The 27131-nt window shown below is 44.1% G+C and overlaps 1 pseudogene; it reads left to right on the plus strand.

The window, feature by feature from the left end:
• Nucleotides 1–583: 583 nt before the first annotated feature.
• Nucleotides 584–27131, plus strand: part of LOC148500880 (uncharacterized) — a 32359-nt pseudogene continuing 5811 nt past the window's right edge.

Raw genomic sequence — 27131 nt, forward strand, 5'->3', positions numbered from 1 at the left:
CAAAGTGGCAGATGTTGGTAAATCAGACTAGACACTGTGGGCCTGATTCAGAGCCGGACGCTCTGACCAGAGTGCTCGCTCTAATCAGTGCACTCCTACCTAAAATTGGAGCGGCCTCCTGGCCGCTCGCATAGCTGTGGGTGACCACCCACAGCTATAGCGAGCGGCCAAAAGATGGTCGCGATGGTAAAGACCATCACGACCATCGGGCTTGCGACGAGACCCTGCGGTAGGGTCTCGCTGCCGCAAGCCCAGGAGTGCTTTTGGCTCTATCAGAGCCAAAAACACTCCCACTGACATCACTAGTGATGTCAGTGGGGCCGGACCCAGACGGTAGGCGTTCCCATGGGAACACCTCCGTCTGGGCAGCCACGCGCCCGGCACGCCCACCAAAGGGGGCGTGCTGTCACTCACCATCGACAGCACGCCCCCTTTGGTGCGAGACCCATAGCGACGGCTGGCCGTCGCTATGCGGGTCTCGCGCATGCGCACAACGGAGCTCCCTCTGTCGTGCGCATGCGCACTAGGGCACCATCGCTGAGCGCTCGCAAGCGGCTCTGAATCAGGCCCTGTGTTGTTAGCAATGGACTTTGACAGATCAGAAACAGATCATTATCTGTACCATAAAATGATAGAAGGAAAGATATTCTTTGTCGTCATGTATGTGGATGATTTGCTACTAGCTGGTCAAGAAAGTCACATTGAGAAAAGTCTTTTAGGAGAAAAATGTAAATGGATAAACCTAGGTCCTGCAAATAACCTGCTGGGTGTAAGGATTTTGCAAACTTTAAAAGCTGGGACTATCAGTATAGATCAGCAAATCTATATTGAAACTGTATTACTGAAATATGGTACTGTATGTCAGATGCAAAACCAGTGTACTGTATACTCCTGTCTGCAAAACTACAAAACTAACTAAACGCATGTCATTTATTACAGAATCGGAAATAGAGGAGATAAGAGCTATTCCATACCAAACTGCTATTGGGAGTCTGTGTTTACAGTGAGCCACGTTAGAAAGTTTTCACTGAATCCAGAAAAACAGCATTGGTTAGAGCAGGGCCGTAATTAGGGTGGTGCCGCACAGAGTGCAACAGCCCTGAGGGCGGAACCGAGTGCCCACTGCAATCACTATACGCCGGGCGCCCGCTGCTATATATATTAATAACGGTGCGGTATGCTACGTCCGGCTCTTACACTAAAGTGCACACTCCCTACCCGGTCCCGCAGCTCCGAGTCCTGACCCTAGGAACTGTGGGAGGAGAGATGTCATGACTTCTCTCCTCCCATAGTTCCTAGGGTGAGTGAGGAGTCAGAGCTGGTGGGTCAGGTGAGCAGCAGCGTAGTGTGCACTGAGCTGTACAGCATCCAGTAGTGAGCACTGCAATGCAGGTCACGATGACAGGTCCCCCGACAATGTCCAGCATGGCAGCATCAGCAGGTCCCCATTTACTGCCAGGCCCGGAGTCGCGTCCAGCAGCAGGTGTGTGTCAATGGGGAGTCAGTGTTTGTCCCCACTGTTATATTCAAATTAATATACAGTAAAGAGCCTGGGGAGGGGGAGGGGATTGAGTGTTCAAAAGATAGACAAAATAATATATAGTGGTGAGAGGGGTGGTCTCTCATCTGAATTGCCCACATTCTGGTGGGATCAGCTCCCTCCTAGGGAGAGGAAAACAAGACCGGCACATTCTGTAGCTACAATACAAGTTTGGAACTCCAGGTTTTCTGGTCTGCACAGCTCAAAGTGGAAATATGGAAATCCGGGTTTTCCAGGTCACCCAAAGCCAGCAGGAAGTTGGCAGCAGAGGAAGAGTTTAAAACTCTCATTCACCTACTCTTCCACGCACTGATGCTGAATAGCGGCCAGCGAGTAGGCCCAAGTGACTGGAGTGCTAGGGACCAAGGCTATACCAGGAGGGCATGGCCGATTGTAAGCACGAGGAGTTCAATTACTTATTTTTTGTATGTACCTGTGTAGGTACATACAAGCCTGAGTATGTTGTTCTTCAGTGTCTGCTGCCAGTAAAAAGACACTGTGTAATCACTGGAAATCTGCCTACCGAGTCCTTATTTCAAGTACCTGTTTTACTATATATATATATATATATATATATATATATATATATATATATATATATATATATATATTAGTGGGTGAAATAAGTATTGAACAAATCAACAGTTTTCTCAGTAAATATATTTGTAATGGGGCTTTTGTAATGAAATTTTCACCAAATGTCAGCAACAACCCAAGCAATCAACACATGCAAAGAAATCAACCCATAGTTATCCAGAAATTAAGTTATGTGTAATAATGTGAAATGACACAGGGAAAAAGTATTGAACACACTTACTGAAATGTATTTAATACTTTGTCCAAAAGCCTTTGTTGGTAATGACAGCTTCAAGACAGTATGGAGAAACTAGTCACATCTACTGCTCAGGTGTGATTTTGGCCCATGCTTCCACACAAACAGTCTTCAAATATTGAAGGTTCCGTGGACCTCTTCTATGAACTCTGATCTTTAGGTCTTTCCATAGATTTTCTATTGGATTCAAGTCAGGTGATTCCCTGGGCCATTCCAGCAGCTTTATTTTCTTTCTCTGAAACCAATTGAGTGTGTCCTTGGCTGTGTGTTTTTGGGATCATTGTCTTGCTGAAATGTCCACCCTCGTTTCATCTTCAGCATCCTGGTAGATGGCAGCAGATTTTTATCAGAATGTCTATGTACATTTTTCCATTCATCCTTCCTACAATTATATGAAGTATGCCAGTACCATATGCTGAAAAACAGCCCCACACCATGATTTTCCCACCTCCAAACTTCACTATTGGTATAGTGTTTTTGGGGTGATGTGCAGTGCAATTTCTCCTGAAAACATGGTGTGTATTATGGCATACAAAGAGTTCAATTTTGGTCTCATCTGACCAGACTATATACTCCCAGTATTTCACAGGCTTGTCCAAATGTTGTGCAGCTAACTTTAAATGAGCTTCAACATGCTTTTTCTTCAGCAGTGGAGTCTTGCGTGGTGAGCGTGCATACAGGCCATGCCGGTTGAGTGCATTACTTATTGTTTTCTTTGACCAATTGTACCTGCTAATTCCATGTCTTTCTGAAGCTCTCCACAAATGGTACTTGGCTCTTGGACAACTCTTCTGATAATTATTTTCACTCCTCTGTCAGAAATCTTGCAAGGAGCACCTGCTTGTGGCCAGTTTATGGTGAAATTATGTTCTTTCCACTTACGGATTATGGCCCCAACAGTGCTCACTGAAACATTCAGAAGTTTCAAAATCTTTCTGTATCCAATGCCATCAGTATGTTTAGCAACTATAAGGTTGTGAAGGTCTTGAGAGAGCTCTTTGCTTTTACCCATCATGAGATGCTTCTTGTGTAACACCTTGGTAATGAGACACCTTTTTATAGGCCATCAGCTGGGACTGAACCAGCTTATATTCATTTGCACTGACAAGAGGCAGGATTTCTTTCTAATTACTGATAGAATTCAGCTGGTATCTTGGCTTTCCATGCCTTTTGCACCTCCCTTTCTTTGTGTGTTCAATACTTTTTCCCTGTGTCATTTCACATTATTATGGACATCTATGGTTTGAATTCATTGCATGTGTGGATTGCTTGGGTTGTTGCTGACATTTGGCGAAAATTTCATTACAATAGCCCCATTACAAATATATTTACTGAGAAAAATGTTGATGTGTTCAATACTTATTTTACCCGCTGTATATATAGAACACTCTCATGCTAATTTAAACAAGTCCAATTGACCTTCCAATTCTGTTGAACAGTTTCGCTTTATTATAACTGTCGTCAGGAACATGTGTTCCTGATGAAGGTTATAATAAACCAAAACTGTTGAACAGAATTGGAAGGTCGTCGTGACCCGTTCATATTAGCCTGAGAGTGCCGCCATCAGTGTTGTATGTATTCCTGGTGGAATTGGATGGCACCCAGCAATTTTGAAGTCTGGACAGCTTGTGGGAGTGCTGAGTGTTTGGTGTGTGTATATATATATATGTTAATGTATATATGTATATATATATATATATATATATATATACATGTTATAATTATTTTCTCCAAGAAAGAGGTACACTAATGATCTTGTACTGTATCCTTGCCAGAGTAAAGATAATTTTAATTTACTGACCAGGTGACAGCTGCATGATCTGAGAGAGGTAGGGTGAGGGTGGCGAGAGCAGTATCCTAAATCATTTTAGCCATTTAGCACTGATGCTTTTTCTCACACAGGGCACCAAAATGTCTAGTTACGGCTCTGGGCTAGAGGTTAAGAGGATCTTGAGAGACCTAAAGGGTACTAGCTCATTAAATAGAATAAGGGCGGGATGTACTAAGGGGTGAAATGCGGTCAAAACTCAGAAGACCCCCATTTTGTACCAAGCTCCAGAATGTGATACATTCCGGAGCTGAGACCTTGTGGGTAATGCTATCTTTAGATGGCGTTACCCAATAGAAGCCTATGGGCTTCTCTTTGCAATCCCCATCAGGGATCCTTCTGCGCATGCAATGAAGGATGCCAGAGGGACATCTGGGTCATAAACCTGGAAGTTCTTCTATCGCAAAGGACAGTTCTTACCAGGAGAGATGTCCTTTGCGATTTCCTAGGTACATAACGGCGAAATTATCACCGGTATGCGGCTGATAATTGCCAGAATGAACGGCATCGTGGATGCGATGCTTACTACATCCCGCTTTAAAACTTTAAATATTCTGCGACGCAGATTGGGGAGCAGATGAAGATGACAGATGTTCTATACTGGCTACCTGGTTGAAATATCAAGCACAACGATAAGCTGGTCAAGCAAGAAACGAGCAAAAGTTGCATTATCTTCAACTTTAGGACTATCTCTCTACCTCTTCCTCCTTCTATTTATATATATATATATATATATATATATCTGTCCCTTTCTTACTCCCCCTCTATCAGTGCCCCAAGGACACACTTGAAGCAGATTCCAGTTTCGCGCTGTACCTGCACTACATACAGGGGCGGGCTGGGCCGGGGGGCAGGGTGCCATGTTCCCCCCGGGCCGCACCATCACTTGGTGTCCCGGGCTGCCTCCTCAGCAGAAAAACCCTGGTGGTCCAGTTGTTGATGTGGTCTCGGGCGATATAATCGACTGTCACTGCGACTGTCGGCATTTACGGCCGCGTGATGCTGCTGCATCACACACATTCCCGTAACCTAACCTTCTAATAACTGGCGGGTGGATTTCAGTTACTTTCTGTCCTACAGGGCTACGGAAGCACTGTAGGAAGAAAAAAGTTAGTGACAACCTAGGCCAGTGGCGTCAGTGGCGGGAACTAGAGAGTGGTGGGCCCAGGTGCAAGAATATGCTTTGGGCTCCCCTATGCAGTGCCCCCAGTAGTGGTCCCCCTATGCAGTGCCCCCAGTAGTGGTCCCCCTATGCAGTGCCCCCAGTAATGCCCCTTATACAGTGCCCCCAGAAGTGGTCCCCCCTATGCAGTGCCCCCAGTAATAGTCCCCCTATGCAGTGCCCCCAGTAGTAGTCCTCCTGATGCATTGGTCCCAGTAGCAGTGCCCCCTATGCATTGCCTCCAGTAGTAGTCCACCCTATGCATTGCCCCCAGTAGTAGTTCCCCTTATACTGTGCCCCCAGTAGCGGCCACCCCCTCTATACAGTCCCCCCAGTAACGGCCCCCCATAAAGTGCCCCCAGTAGCGGACCCCTCTTATACAGTGCCCCTAGTAGTGGCCACCCGCCCTATACAGTGCCCCTAGTAGCACACCCCTATGCAGTGTCAGTGCCACTGCAACTGCGAACTATGGCCTCTGAAGTGATCAGAGGCTAAGGAAGCCGGTGTTCCCAGTGATGCAGTGATGTCATGATGTCACTTGCAATGTGAGGAGCCTTCGCGGCTGCATCTGCTGGATCAAGTTAGATCCAGTCAGCACGGCAGTGCGAGCGACAGCCCGGACGACGGCCGCATTGAGTCAGGTAAGTACTGGGGGGGGCATTACTTTAAGGGGCACAACTACAGGGGCACGGCATATGGGCACGACTGCCAGGGGCACTGCATATGGACACAACTACCAGGGGCACTGCATATGGGCACTGCATATGGGCACTACTACAGGGGGCATTGCAAAAGGGGCACTACTACAGGGGGCATTGCAAAAAGGGGCACTACATCAGGGGGCATTGCAAAAGGGGCATTACATCAGGGGGCATTGCATAAGGGGCACTGCTACAGGGGCATTGCATAAGGGGCACTGCCACAGGGGGCCCTGCATAATGGGCACTGCTACAGGGGGCATTGCATAAGGTGCACTACTACAGGGGACATTGCATAAGAAGCACTGCTACACGGGGCATTGCATAATGGGCACTGCTACAGGGGGTCCTGCATAATGGGCACTGCTGCAGGGGGCATTGCTTAAGGGACATTGCATAAGGGGCACTGCCACAGTGGGCCCTGCATAATGGGCACTGCTACAGGGGGCATTGCATAAGAAGCACTGCTACAGGGGGCATTGCATAAGGGCCACTGCATAAGGGGGCCCTGCATAATGGGCACTTCTACAGGGGGCATTGCATAAGGGGCACTACTACAGGGGTCATTGCATAAGGGGCGCAACTACAGGGGGCACTGTATAAGGGGCACTAACTTGATACATGCAGAGTTTACAGGTTATAAGTTATCTTCCCAATAATCTGGTTCTACACGGACATAGAAACTGTGCAACCTATCTTGAGCTGAGGTGACAGACTGGCAGGAGAGGAGGGTTGGTGCAGATCTTTCAGGGTCGGATGTAATGGGCATTACTGCGTGGCACCATATGCCCTAGGGGTATTACTTAGTGTGGCATAATGTGTTATAAAGGGCATTACTGTGTGGCATTATGCGCTATAATGTGTAAGGGGCATTACAGGTGTGACATAATGGGTATGCAGTCGGGAAGCTGGAGGATCTAATCCCGACAGCCGGCTTCCCAACTGTCATATCCCGGCAAGGGTCTAAAGACAGGTGTCGATATGCCGACGCCTATCATTAGACAAACGCTGTGAGCCCGACACTCGGCATCCCGATCGAAGGGACGCCAGGCGCCAATCGTGGATAGCCGCTGGGGGGGAGGGTTAGGTTTAGGGTTCCCAGGGGGGACTTAGGGTTAGGCACCCCCGGGAGGTTAGGTTTAGGCTAGGGGAAGAGGGGGGGAGGACATAGGGTTAGACACCACCCAGAGGACTTAGGTTTAGGCGGCGGGGGTGGAGGGGGTTAGGTTTAGGCACATAGAGGGGGGATTAGGGTTAGGCACTGGAGGAGAAGGTTAGGGTTAGGCACCCCTATACTTGCCTTTGATGATTGGGATTTCCTCTGCCGGGATGCCGCTGTTGGGATTCCAACCGCCGGGCATGGGTCCGGCGGTAAATCATACCAATTCCGGCATAATGTGTTATAGGGGCATTATGGCGTGGCATCATTTGTTATAAGGGCATTACTGTGTGTCATGTGTTATAAACGGCATTATTGTGTGGCATAATGTTTAAGGGGCATTACTGTTTGGCATAATGTGTTGTAAGGGGCATTATGGTATGGCATAATGTGTTATAGAGCAATTAAGGTGTGGCATAACTTGTTATAAGAGCATTATGGTGTGGCATCATGTGTTATGAGGGGCATTACTTAGTGTGTCATAATGTGTAAGGGACATTACTGTATCCTGAACACACACACCTTAAACATCGTCTTTGGGTGTGTTAGTTTTTTGGGTGGGGGGGCGCCTGAATCTGTTTTGGCAGGGGGGAGCAAAACTTTTAGTTACGCCACTGACCCAGACTGTGATACGGCCGCGCATATAGAATATATATATATATGTGTGTGTATGTGTATGTATATAGATTGTAAGCTTGCGAGCAGGGTCTTCCTACCTATATATCTGTCTGTTATTACCCAGTTTTGTTCTATTAATGTTTACAATTGTAAAGCACAACGGAATACGCTGCGCTATATAAGAAACTGTTAATAAATAATAAATAATAATAAATAAATGTATATGTGTATATATATATATGTATATGTGTATATATATGTATGTGCACACAAATGTATGTACTAGCTGGGATAAAAAAGAATTGACCAGGTTGAAGACTGGACCCTGAAGTACACCTGCAGCCTTTTTTTGTTTACATTGTCCTCACCTATAACTCCATTTAATTAATCCTGAAAAGGATCCCACTGTTTGCTAACGTGCATGCAAACAGTGGCGTAAGTACTGTGGGTACAAGGGGTATGGATGCTAAAGTGCCCGAGCTGCCTCTGTGTCATGCCGCTCCCCCTGCACCCAGTCACGCACACAAGGTGGGCTGGTCCAGTCACAGCAAAAAATCACTTTTTTCTACAATAGTATGGTGACGGAAATCATGCAGATGTTGCTAAAATGAAATAAGTGCACTTTAGTTGCTTATCGTTTTATCATAAAACACCCTCCATTTAATGATGGGCCGTTACTTATGGGCCATCCCTTAGGACTTGCCCCCCAGGCTAAATGTTGCCAGCCAGCCCCTGACTACATATCGCTGTGCTGATATCAGCAGGGCTATCAAGACATACGATGGGCCTAGGTGATAAGGCATGTGGAGGAGTGGTCACGCTCCCTCAGAAAAATAAATAAATGAAAAATATATGCCTGGCACTGCAAAAGGGGAGCATTTGTCAGACTCAACAGCTGGCCTGGGACCCTACTGGACCCTGAACTCAAATAAGGTCGGACCTGGGTAAAAGTAACCTCCTCTCAGCGACACTAGATATCAGCAAAAGCGCTGGTACAGATTTGATCTATTTATAGTGTTAAGTCAAATGCTTCAAATATTTAACATGTTATATAAATTTATAAAAATATGTATCAAATTAATATTTTTTATTAGATGAATCCGTTGCTACCACCTTGAGATGGCGATAACAGGACAAGTATTGCGCGGGTACAAGTACCACTATAATACTTGTTAAATAGACTTCCTCATGTAAACGTGCAAATCTGACCCTGACCAAAGGTGATCTAGCTAATAGTGTGTTCAAAGCCTCCACCACTGCCTCATTATTAGGTGGGAATATCATCTGCCTGTACTGTAGCTCTACCACCACTAAGAATGGAAAACAGTTGTAACAGTACAACATTGTCATGTTTCAGTACTCCACTTTCTACAGAATGCCCATTGCCCAAACCCTACATGCCCTGCTGCATCCATGATAAGCCTTATCTCAGAATAGCAGCTATTTACTTTTCTGCAAAATATGTAGCCATTATACTCTTCAAGAAAATATAGCCACGTCCTCATGTCCTCTTTAATTTCGTTCTCCTTAATGTAACCTTTTTAGCCATTTCTTCTTGTGAGGTTTATATTCCAGTCATGATCACAAATTCCTCTATTCCCCAACTGGTGCTCAGTTCCCAATCCGACATCATAAAACCCAGATCAAATCCTCCCATACAAGCTGTGCTATATTTTTATTAAAATAGCACTCTAGTCAGTGGTGCAAGTAGAATTTGTTTTTATTGGTGCACTGTGTGCGCCAAAGGTGCTCTGGCTCCTAGCTATTTATTTCTACGTATACTGACATCAGGGCAGGGGCGTGGAGAGGAAGGGAGTGTGTGTGTGTGTGGGGGGGGGGAGTACAAGGTACCCTGGACTGGGGTTCTCTGGAACTCCAGTAGTGCAATGGATACATAACCACGCTCCAGATTACATGGTCATGTGCCGCTGTGATGTTTCTAGTGTTGTCCAGATTGGACATAGCTATGCCCCCTCATTGTCATGGCCCCAAGCACTAAAACCAACCCAATCTCTTGACAATCATGTATCAGGGCTCTGATCCTTAGTAACTCCATCCTCCATGACAGACAAAACATTCATGACAGAAACAGCACCAAACCCCTCTCCTATACTGATCCTCAATGGAAACTCAGCTAACGTATACTGCATGAGATTATTAGTGCCTTGGAAGCCATTAGTCACTGCTTGAAAAGGAGATTAGTATTTTCTCAACAGTCACAAATGCATGTTTTTTTGGTGCCATGGGCCAGAAAGAGCATTGGAGCCCTCCCCCCCCCTCCTTTTTTCAAAAGGGGTGTGGCGTAATGGGCTGCCTTCAGAAATTGTGGGCCAGATAGCTCCATATGTAAGGTGTCTGACTGCCATGTGAGAGGTGATGAGTTTGAGTGGCAGGTATGACAGTATTTTGAAATGTGTGTGTTAAATAAAGGAAGATGTGACTTAAGATGCTTGAGGAGGTGGCCAGAAGTCGGCCAAGGAGGAGATAGGGGCGGTCAGGAGATTCCGGGGATAAAAGAAAAGGAAACTACAAGTGAGAACGATTATATACAGAAAGTTGATAGGTTCGAGCAGCGCCCCCTGCTTGTGGTGCCCTGTACCATGGCACATGTCGCCCCACTCTAGTTATGGCCCTGCAGTTCGCCCGTGGCATAGCTGGGCGAGCTGCCTTTTTCTGCCTGAATGCCTTGTCATAATACCACAAAGCTAACTATATATAATCCTGTATGTCTCAAAAATGGTATGTATATAGTTAAAAAATTACAAGCATTCTTATGAGGATTTTTTTCTCAATAATACTAGTGTTCAAATGCCTGTAGCCAATTTCCAAAAATCTTTGGCATCTGACTGTAAGGCCATTCTTCCCATCTATGTACACTCTCCTTGACAAATTATTAAATGATGGAAGCAATGTGACAACATCTACATTCTCAGCTCCTTCTAGCCTCCTTATACTTTATTTTATCCCTAAAGGAAAAGGCAAGCCTAGTGGTAGAGCTAATCACATATACCAAATATACTCGAGTATAAGCCGACCCGAATATAAGCCGAGGTACCTACTTTTACCCCAAAAAACTGGGAAAACTTATTGACTCGAGTATAAGCCTAGTATGGGAAATGGCAGCAGCTGGTAGTGCCCCCAGTAGTAATTCCCCCTGGTTGTGCCCCCAGTAGTAATCCCTCCTGGTAGTGCACCCAGTGGTAATCCCCCCTTTCAGTGCCTCCAGTGGTAATCCCCCCTTTCAGTGCCTCCAGTAGTAATCCCCCCTGGTAGTACCCCCAGTGGTAAACCCCCTTTTAGTGCCCCCTGTAGTAATCCCCCCTGGTAGAGCCCCCTGTAGTAATCCTCCCCTGGTAGTTCCCCCAGTGGTAATCCCCCCTTTTAGTGCCCCCTGTAGTAATCGCCCCCTGGTAGTGCCCCCTGTAGTAATCGCCCCCTGGTAGTGCCCCCTGCAGTAATCGCCCCCTGGTAGTGCCCCATGTAGCCCCCCCCAGTAGAGAGAGATGCGATAAGAATAAAAAAAAAAAATCACTTACCTGAAACTCCCGCTCCTGGTCCCGCCGCTATCCGCTCCTACGGCCGCTTTGCATGGGAGAGACGTCGTCAAGACGACGTGTCTCCAATTACCCACTGCGGGAGCCGGAAGATGGCTCCCGCAGTGGGAGCAGCAGCAGCCGCTGAGAGTCTGACTCTCAGCGGCTGCTGATTACAGCAAACACACAGCTGCCAGCTCCGGCGGCTGTGTGTTTGTGCTGTGTAGCGCTGACCGAACTCCGTCCGGTGTGCTATAAGTTGTATTACATAGTGTGGCATAATGTGTTATAAAGGGCTTACTGTGTGGCATAATTTGTTATAAGGGGCATTATTGTGTGGCATAATGTGTAAGGGGCATTACTGTGTGGCATAATGTGTTGTAAGGGGCATTACAGTGTGGCATGTGTTATAGGGGCATTACGGTGTGGCATAATGTGCTATAGGTAGGGATGGCCATCGACCATCGATGATTCATAATCATAGATGGTTTATGGCCAATGTCGAATGTTTTTCACAGTGATGGGGGACAAACCAGATGGTTTCCCTCCATCGATGGAAGAACATAACTGAATAGTTGTTTGTTTTACAAGGCGCTGGGACAAGGAGCATAGCTCCACCCCCAACACCCACGAAGCCACGCCCACTGGTTCTGATTGGCCCACGAGCCAGTCAGTGATAGAACAGGGATGTCCATCGACTTCATGAAGACATTGATGTTCATCCATTGCATAGTTGGTTACCATCGATGGTCACTTGCTATTTTGACATCGATTGTAGCCATTTATGGTAACCATATCGATGGCCATTCCTAGTTATAGATGCATTATGGTGTGGCATGTGTTATAAGGGGCGTTACTTAGTGTGGCATAATGTGTAAGGGGCATTACTGCATCATGAAACAAAACACCTTTTTTGGGAGTGTGCATGAAACTTTTTTGGCAGGGAGGAGAACAATTCACTGTGTTGATACAAATATCATTCTGTGTAGGGATTTCAATATGGTCCTACATAGGGAAGCCTCTGCTAATACCTTCCTCTGTCACATAGGCATATCTGTAATGAGTGCAGGGTGTACAGTGCACAAGGGAGATGACACCTCACACCCTGCACAACATATTATACTTACCTCTCCATCAGCACTGCAGAAATCACTGGGAAAATGGCGTGGCTGCCATTTTCCCGAAGATCTACATATGTGCCATATGGAAATCACAAGAACATGGAACAGCCCCATGTTCCGGGATAAAGCAGGTGAGTAAATGCAATATGCAGCAGTCAGGAGCATATAGGGTTAATCAAAAGCATAGTGAGAGCAGAGCTGGTGGAGCTCCATGCTATAGGTGCCTGCTTCAGCCAGGGCGCTGTGTCTCTTTTTACTGCCAGGCTTGCCAAAAGTTGCCGGGCACTAGGAACCAGTGGCTTTCCACACATGCGCAAACTCCAAAATGTGTCTTTTGAGCATGCAAGCCTTTCTTCCACGCTGTGCTGCTGAGGGAGAGGAGTGCAAAGAGGAGCATGCAGGCTGTCTAAGAAAAAAGTAAGTTGGTATGGGAGGAGGATGGGCTTGGCTTTTGAGGTGACACAGGAGGCTGGAGTAACATGGGTGAAAAGGCTGAAGTGACAGGAGGCTGGAGTGATGGGGCCATGAGGCTGGAGTGATGGAGCAGGATGCTGGAGAGGACACTTGAACCTCTGTTGTATGATGATGACATTAGTTAAATTACTACACAAACAGACATCTTCCCAATCATGTGATCTCCTGCATGAATAGTGAATAAAGACTGAAGACATTCTCTGCCCGGGGAGGATCAGTTTCTCCAGACATTCCCTGTTGCAGATAAACTATCATATTTATTTACTACACACAAAAAAAGTATAGACTTTTTTTCTTTAAAAAAAGCTAAAAATACCTTTAATAACACTGGTTATTAACTATAATGTGAGGGAACCATCTTGCACATATGCGTCCGCATATGTGCATCTGTGTATTGAAATAGCAACTATATACAAATGAGCATCCACGTGTAAGTATGTGCGTACGCATAGGAGCGTCCGTGTATATAAGTATATATACACATATGCGTGTGCGTTATGTGCATCAGTAGTGAATATGTAGTTTAGCGCATCAGATTGCACAACGCAAAGTAGCGCCGTGGAAACATCATCAGACCATAGACAATTAGATTGTCAGATAATAATTGTACAACAATCATATCCAATTATTTGACTTTGACAGTCCACCCTTTGATAGCAAACATAACCTATCACCTTTTATTCTTAACCTACTTAGTCATGCATAATAAATTATTATTCAATGTTCTAGATGGTGTGACACAATTTGGTCACTGAATCGTCAATAATGCGTTTTAAAGAAAGGGTAAAACAACCCTTATACACACTCAGCGGATGTATAGGGGACCACTGGTAAGATGTGGGACCTCATCGAACCTATAAAGGAAGTTTGGAGGAACTGAGACTACATTATCTAGGATGTTTAATGGAACATTTACAATATTTTATCATACATGACCAAGCCTATTCACATGTTCTTTATCTGATGACACATTCAATTTCAGGATTGTAATGCAGTTCATCCTTAGTTCCTATACCACCACCACTCACCACCATCATGATCTCATTTTCACGATTTACCTTGGTGGTAAATTTTCCACCCTTTGCCACAGTAAGAACACATCTGACACATAAACCAATTACTAAGATGACAACAAGTATGAGAATAAGAAGCTTACCTACACTAGCAACCATCTCCTGTACCCACTCTCCCAGACCGGCGAACCATTTGACAGGGTTTAACCACGAGAACCATTTCTCTACCTTTACCTCAGTCTCATACAGGGAAGTATTATGGTCCTTCTGAAATTACTTGACACCAAATTGGGTGGCAAAAGTCACACAATATCCACCAGTAACAGCTGTCAGGTAGTTTAACACTAACCTATGTTATACCAATTCCTTTTTATACTTGAAAGTGTCATCATACATCTCGGTGATGTTGTCTATTCATTTAGCCAGGTCTTGGATGTATCTATAATTTAAAGATCCCTGAATGATCCTGGTGGGATCTAATGCTACCAAAATTTGGAAGCCGATTGTTTCATTAATCAACTGTGTGGCTATATGTTCTTCACCAGGGATCATATTTCTTTTGTCACGATGTTCATACTGTGTGTGTATGAATGGGGGTGGTGCGGTTTTATGGATACCAATCATTTCATCATGTGTAAAGGTCATGATTTCTGGTAATACCCTTCCAAGATAACATAAACCTTCAGAACTTGGAGAGAGCCATTTGTTCCACATATAAAATACACATCATCTGGGAGAACGTAAGGAATAGAATGCATCATTATCATTGAACACATTATTCTTACAAAGAATCCTGCTCCCAGTTCCGCCATTTGACTGATACACATTTCTGTTTGTATAATATCTGCACAGTACCCTTGTGATACTCTGCCAACCATTACTGTATCGTATCTACGTGTGTACCTGTACTGGAAGTATCTCCCAGTTGCAACAATTCCGCTTATAAGTTCAGAATCGATAGGCTCATTATCTGCTCGGTGAGAATAAGTAATTGTCTGATTGTTCCAGGTCACCTCCCAATTTCCTGGTTGTCTGAAATTTGTGATATTTAAGCATACCAGGGATCTATCTACATGGTACTGGTGGAGCTTAAGACTAGGGGGTTTAGATATATTACATTTCTTGTCCACCGTTCTTCCCCCATGTAATTCAAGTACCTCTGCTAACTTTAATGGGTATGGCACTAATCCTGATTTACTCTGTCCTTGAGGTACTTGTGAGCACACCCAACATTCAGTCTGGTTTAAGACCTTACCCACTAAGGAATGGTAATCCTCTACAGGATGCTCACCCAAATACAGATTGCTCTTGGACTGGCATCGTTGGATGCATTTCTCATCAACTAGGCACTCACAGTACTCGCAAATACAATATTCATCAGACAATGACCCCTCACACTGTCTCCGAGTTACATGGCTAACAGATCTCTTAATAATCACTGTATTGAGTTTGACCGTATACTGCCCTGATTGTTTTATTGTTATTTCCTCCAACTCCACTCTATCGATATCACTATCGACCTCCCTCTCCAACATCTGTCCTCTATCACAGAAACAGGAAATCCCAAAACAAATAAGGATTATGAGAACCCTAGAAGGAAGTAAAGACACAAACACAGCCCGCCACTCCATTGCTGGAATAGTGGTCTGCACAAGCCTCTGGCTCAGGTGTTTTCACTGCAGTCTCTAGCTCTCCCAGAACAGGCTCGCAATAGACAGGTCCACATTATTTGTCTCGACTCCGCCTTGTATCTCCTTCGGGTGGTTGACCTTTGTGCAGTGAGTGGAATGGACCCAGATATCGCTTTTCGCTACCTTCAACGATGTGGTACTTGTCATCAACACCTGATACGGACCTTCCCACCGGTCTGTCAAACAACCTGAGCGTAAGAAATTTCGGATCAAAACATATTCCCCAGGTTCAACATCATGACAGTTTGTTTCTGGCATATCAGGTGACAACATTTTCAATTTCTATTGCTGTTGTTTCAACTGCCTACTCATTTTTATAAGATATTTCACAGTAACCTCATTATTACACTTCAAATCATCCTGCAAACTTATAATCAAATGATGTTCCCTCCCAAACAGTATCTCAAAGGGGGACATATTAAGAGGAGATCTAGGAGTGGTTCTAATGCTATGGAGGACTAGCGGTAAGGCTTCTGGCCATCCTAATCCAGTTTCAGCCATGATCTTACTCAGTTTATTCTTAATAGTACCGTTCACTCTCCATCTTGGCACTGGCTTGCGGTCGGTAGGGGATGTGAAGTCTACTATTAATTCCCATTAGCTTACACATGTTCTGGAAAACATCACCAGTGAAATGAGTACCCCTATCACTTTCTATGATTCTAGGGATACCGTATCTGCATACAAACTCCTGAACAATCTTTTTAGCAGTAAAAACAGCAGTATTAGTGGCAGCTGGATATGCCTCTACCCAATTAGAAAATACATCATTACAAACTAATACATACTTGAGATTCCTGCAAGGTGGTAATTGAATGAAGTCAATTTGTATTACCTGAAAAGGACCGTCTGTCGGAGGGATATGGGATGGCTTGGTGGGGATTGTCTTCCAGACATTTTTCCTCAAGCAAGTCAGACAGGACATTGCTATCTTTCCAGCCTGAGAAGAAAAGCCGGGTGCACAACAATATGCTGTGACCAACTTGCACATACCTTCTTTTCCTAGGTGAGTCAGACCATGCGCTGCCTCAGCCAGGCTTGGGTAGTATGCCTTGGGAGCAACAGGCCTACCTTGTCCATCTCTCCAGAGTCCGGAGGACTCCTGAGCACATCCCTTCGATCTCCAGACCGCCTTTTCCTGTAGGGAACACAAATTTTGCATTTCAATTAATTTCTGCGTGTCTATTGTCTGGAAGACCATCACTTTATCAGTTGTTAAGTTTATGCGCAACCCTGCTGCCCATTTGGCAGCTTCATCTGCTCTGTTATTGCCCATTGACACTGGATCTTCTTCGCATGTGTGGGCTTTGCATTTGATGACAGCTACTGCTTTTGGTAGCTGGATTGCTATCAGAAGTCCTTTTATGTGATGTGAGTGTGCAACTGGTGTGCTTGCTGCTGTCATAAAATTCCTAAGACGCTAAAGAGCACCAAAATCATGTACTACCCCGAAGGCGTACCTAGAATCAGTGTAGATATATGCTGATTTACCTTCTGCCAGCTCACACGCTCTCTTTAATGCCACCAGTTCAGCCACCTGGGCTGAGTGAGGTGGACCAAGTGATTCAGCTTCTATAACATCCTCGTCATTTACAACAGGATAACCTGTACATAATTCTCCTGTGTCCGTCTGCCTGTGACAACTCCCATCCGTGTAAAACGTTAAATCTACATTTTCTAATGGTGTGTCACATATGTGTGGTCTTGCAGTAGAAGTCTGATTCAAATACTCCATACAATCGTGTGTATCAGTATACCTGCAAAACTCACCTTCAACCAGAGACTCACCTTCCTCCACCCTTTGTCCATCTCGAGGCACATATGGTAAGTATGTTGCTGGATTTAACGTATTGCACCTTTTAATGTTAATATTTGCAGGTGCCATTAGAGCTATTTCCCATTTCAGAAAGCTTGCTGAAGAGACATGTCTGGTTTGGGCAGAATTTAACAAAGCAGATACTGCATGCGGTGTACAGACAGTTGTATCATGCCCTAATACTACATCCTTGCTCTTATTTACCAGAAGAGCAGTTGCAGCTACACTTCTTAAACACGTTGGGAGTGATCTTGCTACAGTGTCCAATTGTGCACTGTAGTATACTACGGGCCTACTGGCATTACCATGTTTTTGTGTGAGGACACCTGCTACGCAGCCATCAGCTTCCGTACAAAATAACTCAAAGGGTTTTTCATAATCTGGTATTCCCAGGGCAGGTGCTCTTGCCAGACTATCCTTAAGGTTAAGGAAAGCCTGCTCTGTCTCCTCAGTGTGTATGACACAGTCAGGTTTTGAGGAGGAAACTAATTCCTGCAATGGTAATGCCAAAATAGAAAAACCTGGGATCCATGTCCTGCAGTATCCACACATGCCTAAGAAGGTACGGATTTGCTGCTGGTTTTACATGCTCTGTATGGCCTGTGGGGGTCATTCAGATCCGCTTGCGAGCGCAGGATGCTCGCAAGCGGGTTGATGTTGCCCCACTGCACATGCGCACGACGGAGGGAGCTCCATCGTGCGCATGCGCGAGACCCGGATAGCGACTGGCTCTCCGTTGCTCCGGGTCTCGCACCAAAGGGGGCGTGCTGTGGATGTTGATTGACAGCATGCCCTCTTTAGTGGGCGTGCCGGGGGCGTGACTGCCAGACGGAGGCATTCCCATGACCATCGCGACCATCATGATGGACGCTCGCTATAGCTGTGGGTGGTAACCCACAGCTATGTGAGCGTCCATAAGACCGCTCCATTTTCAGGGAGGAGGGCCCTGATTCAAAGCGAGCGCTCTGGTCAGAGCGTTCGGCTCTGAATCAGGCCCTGTATTCTGTCAGTTGTCAAGTGTCATAGACCCTGGGTTAGACAGTGTCCCAAGTATTTGACCCTTGTCTGGCATGGCTGCAATTTGTCCTTTGCAACCTGTGCCCAGTTTGTGAGAGATGAAGCAACAACAGTTTAGTATCAATTAAACATGGCATAAATGAATCAGAGCACAACAACAAATCATCTACATATTGAATGAGGACAGACCCATTGCTTGGTTGAAAAGATTGCAAACAGTCATGTAAAGCCTTAGAGAAAATACTGGGGCTATCTATGAAACCCTGGGGCAATCATGTCCATGTGTATTGTACCCCTCTGTAGGAAAATGCAAAAATATGTTGACAGTCAGGGTGAAGAGGAACAGAGAAGAATCCAGAACATAGAGTACCAGATATATCAACTGTCATTGTAGGTTCTTCCCTAGTATTCTCAGTTAACCTGACTGGCTGTAGACTACAGGTATGACCTGATCCCTAGCACTATCATCCTCCAGCAGAGCATTGGCTGTTACTATGTGAGCGGGTGACCGTTGGAAATTTCCTGAATTTTGTGAGTGCCCTCTCTAAGTGTACCTAGGTGTTCCCTTATTAGATGACCCCCGATTTCTTAATCTACAATTCCTTCTTATGTGTCCCTCTTTATTACAATTAAACACCTTACTGTATTACCCTGTTGCTGGTAATTGTTGTAAGACTGTGGCTGTGTATGTGGTCCCTCTAGAGCCTGAATGCTCACTGCCATTAACTTCTCACTCAGTGCCTCTTTCTTCCTGCAAATGTTCTTGTCATGTTTTATGGCAGACTCTCTAAGTGTATCTACCGTAATTCCTCTCCAGTTAGGTACTCTTATTTTTAGATTGTCTTTGAGACCATCCATAAGTACCTTAACAGCTACTTCCCTGTGGTGTACATCATCTTTAATATCTGCTATCCCAGTGTACTGTTAGCAGTGCTCTGACAAAATAATTTGATGCAGATTCACTATCCTTTTGTTTAATAGGGAAAATTTTACTCCAGTTTACCACTGGGAAATATACAGCCAATTGTGTTATTATACGTTTTATATTTACCTGGTTATCCTCATCCGTCAAGGATTCATCCTCCTCCAATATACAATCTTTAATAAACTTCTGCACATCCGTATTGGAGGGCAGACAGGCCCTTAACACCACTCGCCAATCCTTATTAGTTGGCTCATGAGCATTACCTAAATCTTTAACAAATTTCTGGCATTTGCCTAATTCTTTCCTAGGGTCTGGGAAATCTGACATAATTGAATGTAATTCTGCTCTAGTCCATGGACAATGCATTTCTACATTCCTTATAGGAACTATACCATCTTTGTCCGTTTTCCCATTGGGAACTGCAATTGTACGGACAGGATGTGTACCTACCACATCACTATGTTCAGGATTAAGAATTGTTTTGGTGCTATGGGTGTTACCTCTCCTAGTACGGTCTCCACTAGTCTCACCAATTCAGCTGCTGGCCCTGCTGGTTGGATCACTCCCTTTCCTCTCTGTGGAACATCTAATTTATTAACAGCATGTGTAATGGCTGAAATTACAGTAGGTTCATCATCTTCTACCAAAACATTTTCCTTGAGGGGACTTAAATTAGGATACAAGTTATTATGATTTTTTATTATTTTTGATATTGGCTGTACTTTCACCTGCGGTCGCATTTGGCAGCCGAGGTGTGCTTGCACTATCTCCTTTATGCACAGTGACGCTACCTTGCAGCATGGGTACTCTACCGGGCGACGACTTGCTTTGCAGCATGAGTACGCTGTTTTGCGGTGTGCTACTATGCCACGTGTGTGCGCTATTTTGCGGCATAAACATGCTACTTTGTGGCGTGTGCACGCTGCCTAGCAGACTGAGTATGCTGCTTTGTGACGCACATACACCACCGTGCCACGTGTTCCCCTCTTGCTGCCATAACTTTGAACAATCATTATACTGTACTCTTCTTCAAAGATTTGACTAAACATATGTTATCTCTAACATTACTCAGTACCTCCGAATCGAAACTGCCAACTTTAAGAAAGGGTTTCACACATCCTTTGGTTATCTTGACCCATATGTCGCAGTACACATTAGCATACGCGCCATACTTTACATTCATTATATACCTTGCTGATCCAATCGGCCCATTCATAAACAGCTCTCCCTCTACCATCCCTAGCGACTGCTTAGCACCCATCTGGGACAACGCTTTCGCTTTTTACACTAGGGACTTCGACGGTGGATGAATTAAATAAGTTGCATCCACTCACTTCCACCCATTGTGCACCGCCGACCGCTAAGCGTTTTTCCGTTAGCGTGCACAACGAGGGAACAGAAAATAGCCTATGCAATTATTCTGCTTTCCAGACAAATTATACCAAGCTTTGTCCGACCGCTTCCTACTTTGACTTTCCCCTGGTAGAATTTAAGTATTCCTTTAACACTTACCCTTGCCAAGGGTATCCTCCACCACAACCAATTTCACAATCACGGTTCTTTACACAACCATGTGGTTTAATCACATTGTCCAGAAACACTACCCTATCAATGGACTTTGCGATTACAATTGTAAGTTGACCGAGTAAAAACAACCTCCGGTTTCACGCCCGGTATACCTGCTGTGTATACCTACTCGGTAGTAGCTGGGCCTCATCAGGCATCTACCGGGTCTCTCCTGTCTCTCTCCGACAGTGTAGAAAAACCTTTTCTGTTTTTCTTTTCCCCTTTTCACATCACAAGCATACGTTCACATTCATATACCTTTGTTTTCTGGCCAGAAAAATGCTTTCCCTCTGTGACAATATCTATTCAGAGGTTTTAACAAGTGATACAAGACTATCTATCAAAATGATTGCTTAAACATGTGGCAGTATTACAGGGAAGACGCATGCGCTATTTGCGAATCGCCTATTGCAGCGCAAAAGTGACAATAAAAGAAACGGACTTTTCTCTCTTGTCCCTGGATTCTAATCAGCGCTCCTTAGAACACCCAAAGAACGGATATTCGATTTCACAACACACAAACAGGTTCAAAACACATTGCGTTCTTAACCGTATGTGACGCGTCCACACTTTGTTGAGGTATCGAAATCCGGTTGTCGCTTTGAGTAATTTCCGGTAGCGTGACTTCAAGGCCGAACCCCCATCTGTTGATTCCCAATAGTCGCTAGTCACTATTTAGTGCTGCAAGTCGCTTAAGAAATAATTGCTTTCCAGTCCAATCGTGTGGTTCCAAAGCACAAAAATTTATTTATGCAAAGAAAAAGTAACACGATGTAAGAATTAACAATTAGAGTAAAAAGCAATAATAAAGTACAAGCCGATACATATGTATGCGCACTGGTCCCAGCATACAGTCATCAATCCAGAAGCCTGTGATCATCAAAGTGGATGTTTGAACACAGGGATCGGGATGCAGCTTATATACTTTACAGAGTTCAGAGTTAACAAAGGGACTAGTTGACAAGTTTCCATTGGTTCTTGCTTCTGGATAATCTGGTCATTGGTTGATTCATACGGTGTCATCAGGGGCATGGCTCAGTTCTCCAACGGTCTCTTTGTGTACCTTCCTGCTGAACAACTGGTTAAAACTAGCTACAACACTACATGCATGTTATAACATTTCTATCCAATAACTCCCTATCATCTATAACTAGTGGACGCATGATGCGACTTCTTTGCCGATAGATATGGATGTCTGCAGTTAAACAGGGATTTAGTATGATACCAAACATGACATGTTCACTATATTCTAAACCTTAGATCTCATTTAAGTACATATTACATCATAATTATTAGCTAAAAATACCTTTAATAACACTGGTTATTATCTATAATGTGTGGGAACCATCTTGCACATATGCATCCGCATATGTGCATCTGTGTATTGCAATAGCAACTATATACAAATGAGCGTCCACGTGTAAGTATGTGCGTACGCATAGGAGCGTCCGTGTATATAAGTATATATACATTTATATGTGTGTGCGTTCATGTGCATCAGTGTATGTGTGTTGTGAATATGCAGTTTAGCGAATCGGATTGCACAACGCAAAGTAACGTCGTGGAAACACATCGTCAGACCATAGACGATTAGATCGTCAGATAACAATTGTACAACAATCATATCCAATTATTTGACTTTGACAATATACATATACAGTGGTGGCAGCGGAATGTATATATTATACAGCAGTAGTGAAACAGTGGAGAGAAGACACGCGGAGAACTGCGCATGTGCAGTAGCTCACTTGCCAGGTCGAAGGTCGTGTCTCCGTGTAACTCTGGTCCTGGTGCCCAGATGGAAAGAGAGAGACAGGCCGCAGAGTGCTCTCTTCAACAGCTACCATTTTCGATTACTCTACAGAGTAACTATCCTTTAGGAACTTATTTCCAATGGTGTTTTCCCTCTAAAATTTCTTTTGCCCTGAAATTTAAAGCTGTATTGGAAACAGCTTGAATTAATTATCCCTATAATAATTTAGAACATCTGGGTTCCATGGGTGTTTTCTGGAAGGCTGCTAAAGTCATTCTGCGTGGGAAAATAATTTCATATGTTAAAAAATATAGGGCCTAATTCAGAAATGTAGGCAAACTCAATGGTTTATGTACATCCCTAATGTGCAGATCCAGTCCTACGTCGTCGGACGCTGTACAGATGCAAAGGCGCAAGCAGAAATGCCAGTGCCAGCAACTATCACGCATGAATGGAGCAAAAATTGGATTGCTCCGTCGGGTGCCCTAAAAAAATAGCCGCCATCTAAACAATTGCCCCCTCTGTATTTAAATCTGTCTTTCATTCATACCCTCTTTAACAATGTCCGGCTATGCTGCACATTACTATCTGTTATTGGACAAAACCTTTGCTAATTTTTTTTTTTGCACCTCTTTTGTGTGTGGTGGGAAACTAGCAAAGATACTTGTTGCAAAGTGCCTTCGCCTGACCAGAGTGGAGGTACTGTGCGGCCAATCATTATTTTAGTATGAAGCTACATATATATTACACCTTTCAATTGAGTGCAGTTTCCAAGACCTCAGTTCTGCTTGGCTGGTACACTCAAAATGACATGCCCATTTGCCATAGATATAATTATATTGTATATTAGATACTTAGGGGTCTATTCATTATGTTAATTATCAGACCCCGAAAACACAAGTCTGCGATGAATAAGCTTTTTTAATGAAGTTATGTGATACTTATAGATTTTTGGCTTCTGAACACGAAAATGACTCCCGATTTGCATATCACATCACGGTTTTCTGCAAAATGTGTATTTATTAATAAGTCATTTTTTTCATATACTTTAAAGTAATAAATGTATTCTGCCTGCATTTATAATGAAACATTGCCTTAAATGAATTCAGTCGGTAGTATAGAACATTGCAATTCAGTACTCGTCATAAAACTTCCCCCCGCCCAGTGCCAGATTAAGGTCCACATGGGCGTGGAGCTGAAATTTACAAAGGGCCTATCTTTTCGAGGAGTGCTCCATCCATTCCTTGGGCACATCATTTCTGAAAGCTCTTTAAAGATGGATCCGAACAAGTTGAAAGCAATTCAAGCGTGGCCCCACTGTACAATTTTTATCTTACGATATAGTCGTCTATGGTCGGATGATGTGTTACTAGGATGCTACTTTGCGTCGGTGCAATCCAATGCGCACAAATGCGAATCCATAATACACATATACTGACGCACATAACGCACACACATATATACACATAGACGTTCGTATGTATATTTACATACGTACACATAGACGCTCATATGCATATTCACATACATACTGACACATATTTGCTATTTCAATACACAGACGCACATATGCGAATGCATACATATAAAATGGTTCCCACACATTATAGTTAATAACCTGAGTTACTAAATGTATTGTTATCTAATAATTATGATGTGAGATGTACTTAAAGGAGATCTAAGGTTCAGAATACAGTGGACATGTCATGTTTGGCATCATACTAAATCCCTGTTTATTTGCAGACATCCGTTTCTATCGGCAAAGAAGTCGCATCATGCGTCCGCTAGTTATGGATGATAGGGAGTTATTGAATAGAATGTTATAACTTGTATGCAGTGTTGGAGCCAGTTTTAACCAGTTGTTTGGCGGGAAGCTACACAATGTGACCATTGGAGGACTGAGCCATACCCCTGATGACACCGTGTGAACTAACCAATGACCAGATTGACCAGAAGCAAGAACCAATGAGAACCTGTCAATTTGTCCCTTTGTTAACTCTGAAACCTGTAAGGTATATAAGCTGTGTCCTGAGCTCAGTGTACACACATCTTCTAGCGACCGCAGACTTCTGGATTGATGACTGTATACAGGGACCAGTGCGCATGCGTATGTATCGGCTGTACTATTTTCATTGCTTTTTACTCTAAATGTTAAATCTTACATCATGTTATCCCTTTTACATAAATAACTTTTTGTGCTTTGGAACCACATGATTGGACTGGAAAGCAATTCTTTCTTAAGCGACTTGCAGCTCTAAATAGTGACTTATAGGAAACAATGATGGGGTCTCGTCTGGGATATCACACTACCGGAAATTACGTAAAGCGTACGGATTTTGGTTCCTCAACAAATGGTGGACGCATCATACACGGGTAAGAACGCAATCTGTTTAAAGCCTGTTTATTACTTTATCTTGTGAAACCGAATATCCATTTTTATGTAATCTAAGGAGCGCTGATTAGAATCCAGGGACAAGAGAGAAAAGTCTGTTTCTTTTATTGTCACTTTTGCGCTGCAATAGGCAATTCACAAATAGCGTATCCCTGTAGGACTGCCACATGTTTAAGCAAACACTTTGATAGATAATCTTTATCACTTGTTAAAACCTCTGAAAAGGTATTGTCACGGGGGAAAGCATTTTTCTGGCCAGAAAACAAAGGTATATGAATGTGAACGTATGCTTGTGATGTGAAAAGGAAAAAGAAAAACGGAGAGAAGGTTTTTGCTTTTTGAACTGTTGAAAATAGACAGGGCCAGCAAGGTGTCCAAGAGGCAGGTAGGACAGCCGTAGCAGTATACATAGCAGGTATAACTGGTCTACTCCCAATTGTAATTGCAAAGTCCATTGATAAGTTAGTGTCTCTGGGCAATGCGATCGGACTGCATGGTTGTGTGAACCGTGATTGTGAATTGGGTGTGGTGGAAGAAATCACTGGCAAGGGTAAGTGGAATACTTAAATTCTACCTGTTGGAGAGTAACTCAAAGTAGGAAGCGGTCGGACAAAGCTTTGTTAATTTGTCCTGAAAGCAGAATAATTGCATAGGCTATTTTCGGTTTCCTCGTTGTGTACGCTAACAAAAAAATGCTTAGCGGTCGGCTGTGCACAGCGGGTGGAAGTGAGTGGACGCAGCTTGTTTAATTCGTCCACCGGTCGAAGTCCCTAGCGAAAGTAGCGAAAGCATTGTCCCAGATGGGTGCTAAGCAGTCGCTAGGGATGGTCGATGAGATGCTGCTTATGGATGGGCCGACTGGTTCGGCAAGGTATATAATGAATGTGAAGTATGGCGCGTATGCTAAAGCATACTGCGACATATGTGTCAAGATGACCAAAGGATGTATGAATCCCTTTCCCAAAGTTGGCAGTTTCGATTCGGAGGCAGTAAGTAATGTTAGAGACAACATATATTTTAGTAATATCTTTGAAGAAAAGAGTAAAGAATAATGATTGTTTAAATTGTGGCAGCACGAGGAGAACACGTGGCAAGGTGGTGTATGCACGCCGCAAAGCAGCATACTCACACCGCTAGGCAGCATGCACACGCTGCAAAGTAGAGTGTCCACGCTGCAAAATAGCGTACACACATGGTAAAGTAGCATGCCACAAAACAGCGTACTCATGCCGCAAAGCAGCACGCCGCCAGTTAGCGTACCCACGCTGCAAGGTAGCGTTACTGCACATAAAGAAGAGAGCGCATGCACACCTCCGCCGCCATATGCGGCTGCAGGTGAAAGTACAGCCGATGCCAAAAATAAAAAATACAAGTAATTTGTATCCTGATTTAAGTCACCTCAAGGAAAATGTTGTTGTAGAAGATGATGAACCTACTGTAATTTCAGCCATTGCACATGCTGTTAATATACTAGATGTTCCACAGAGACAAGGAAAGGGAGCGATCCAACCAGCAGGGGCAGTGGCTGAAATTGGTGAGACTAGTGGAGACCATAGTAGAAGAGGTAACATCAATAGTACCGAAACAATAAATCCAGTAATTAATCCTGAACATAGTGATGTGGTAGGTACACATCCTGTCTGTACAATTGCAGTTCCCAATGGGAAACTGGACAAAGATGGTATTCCTATAAGGAATGCAGCAATGCATTGTCCATGGATGAGAGCAGAATTGCATTCAATTATGTCAGACTTCCCAGGCCCTAGGAAAGAGTTAGCCAAATGAAAGAAATTTGTTAAAGATTTAGGTAATGCTCATGAGCCAACTAATAAAGATTGGTGAGTGGTGTTAAGGGCCTGTCTCCCTTCCAATACTAATGTACAAAAGTTTATTAAGGATTGTATATTGGAGGAGGATGAATCCTTACCAGATGAGGATAACCAGGTAAATATAAAATGTATAATCACGCAATTGGCCATATATTTTCCAGGGG

Source organism: Taudactylus pleione, unplaced genomic scaffold (genome assembly GCF_031769625.1).
Source record: "Taudactylus pleione unplaced genomic scaffold, aTauple2 ptg000541l, whole genome shotgun sequence".
Classification (NCBI taxonomy): domain Eukaryota; kingdom Metazoa; phylum Chordata; class Amphibia; order Anura; family Myobatrachidae; genus Taudactylus; species Taudactylus pleione.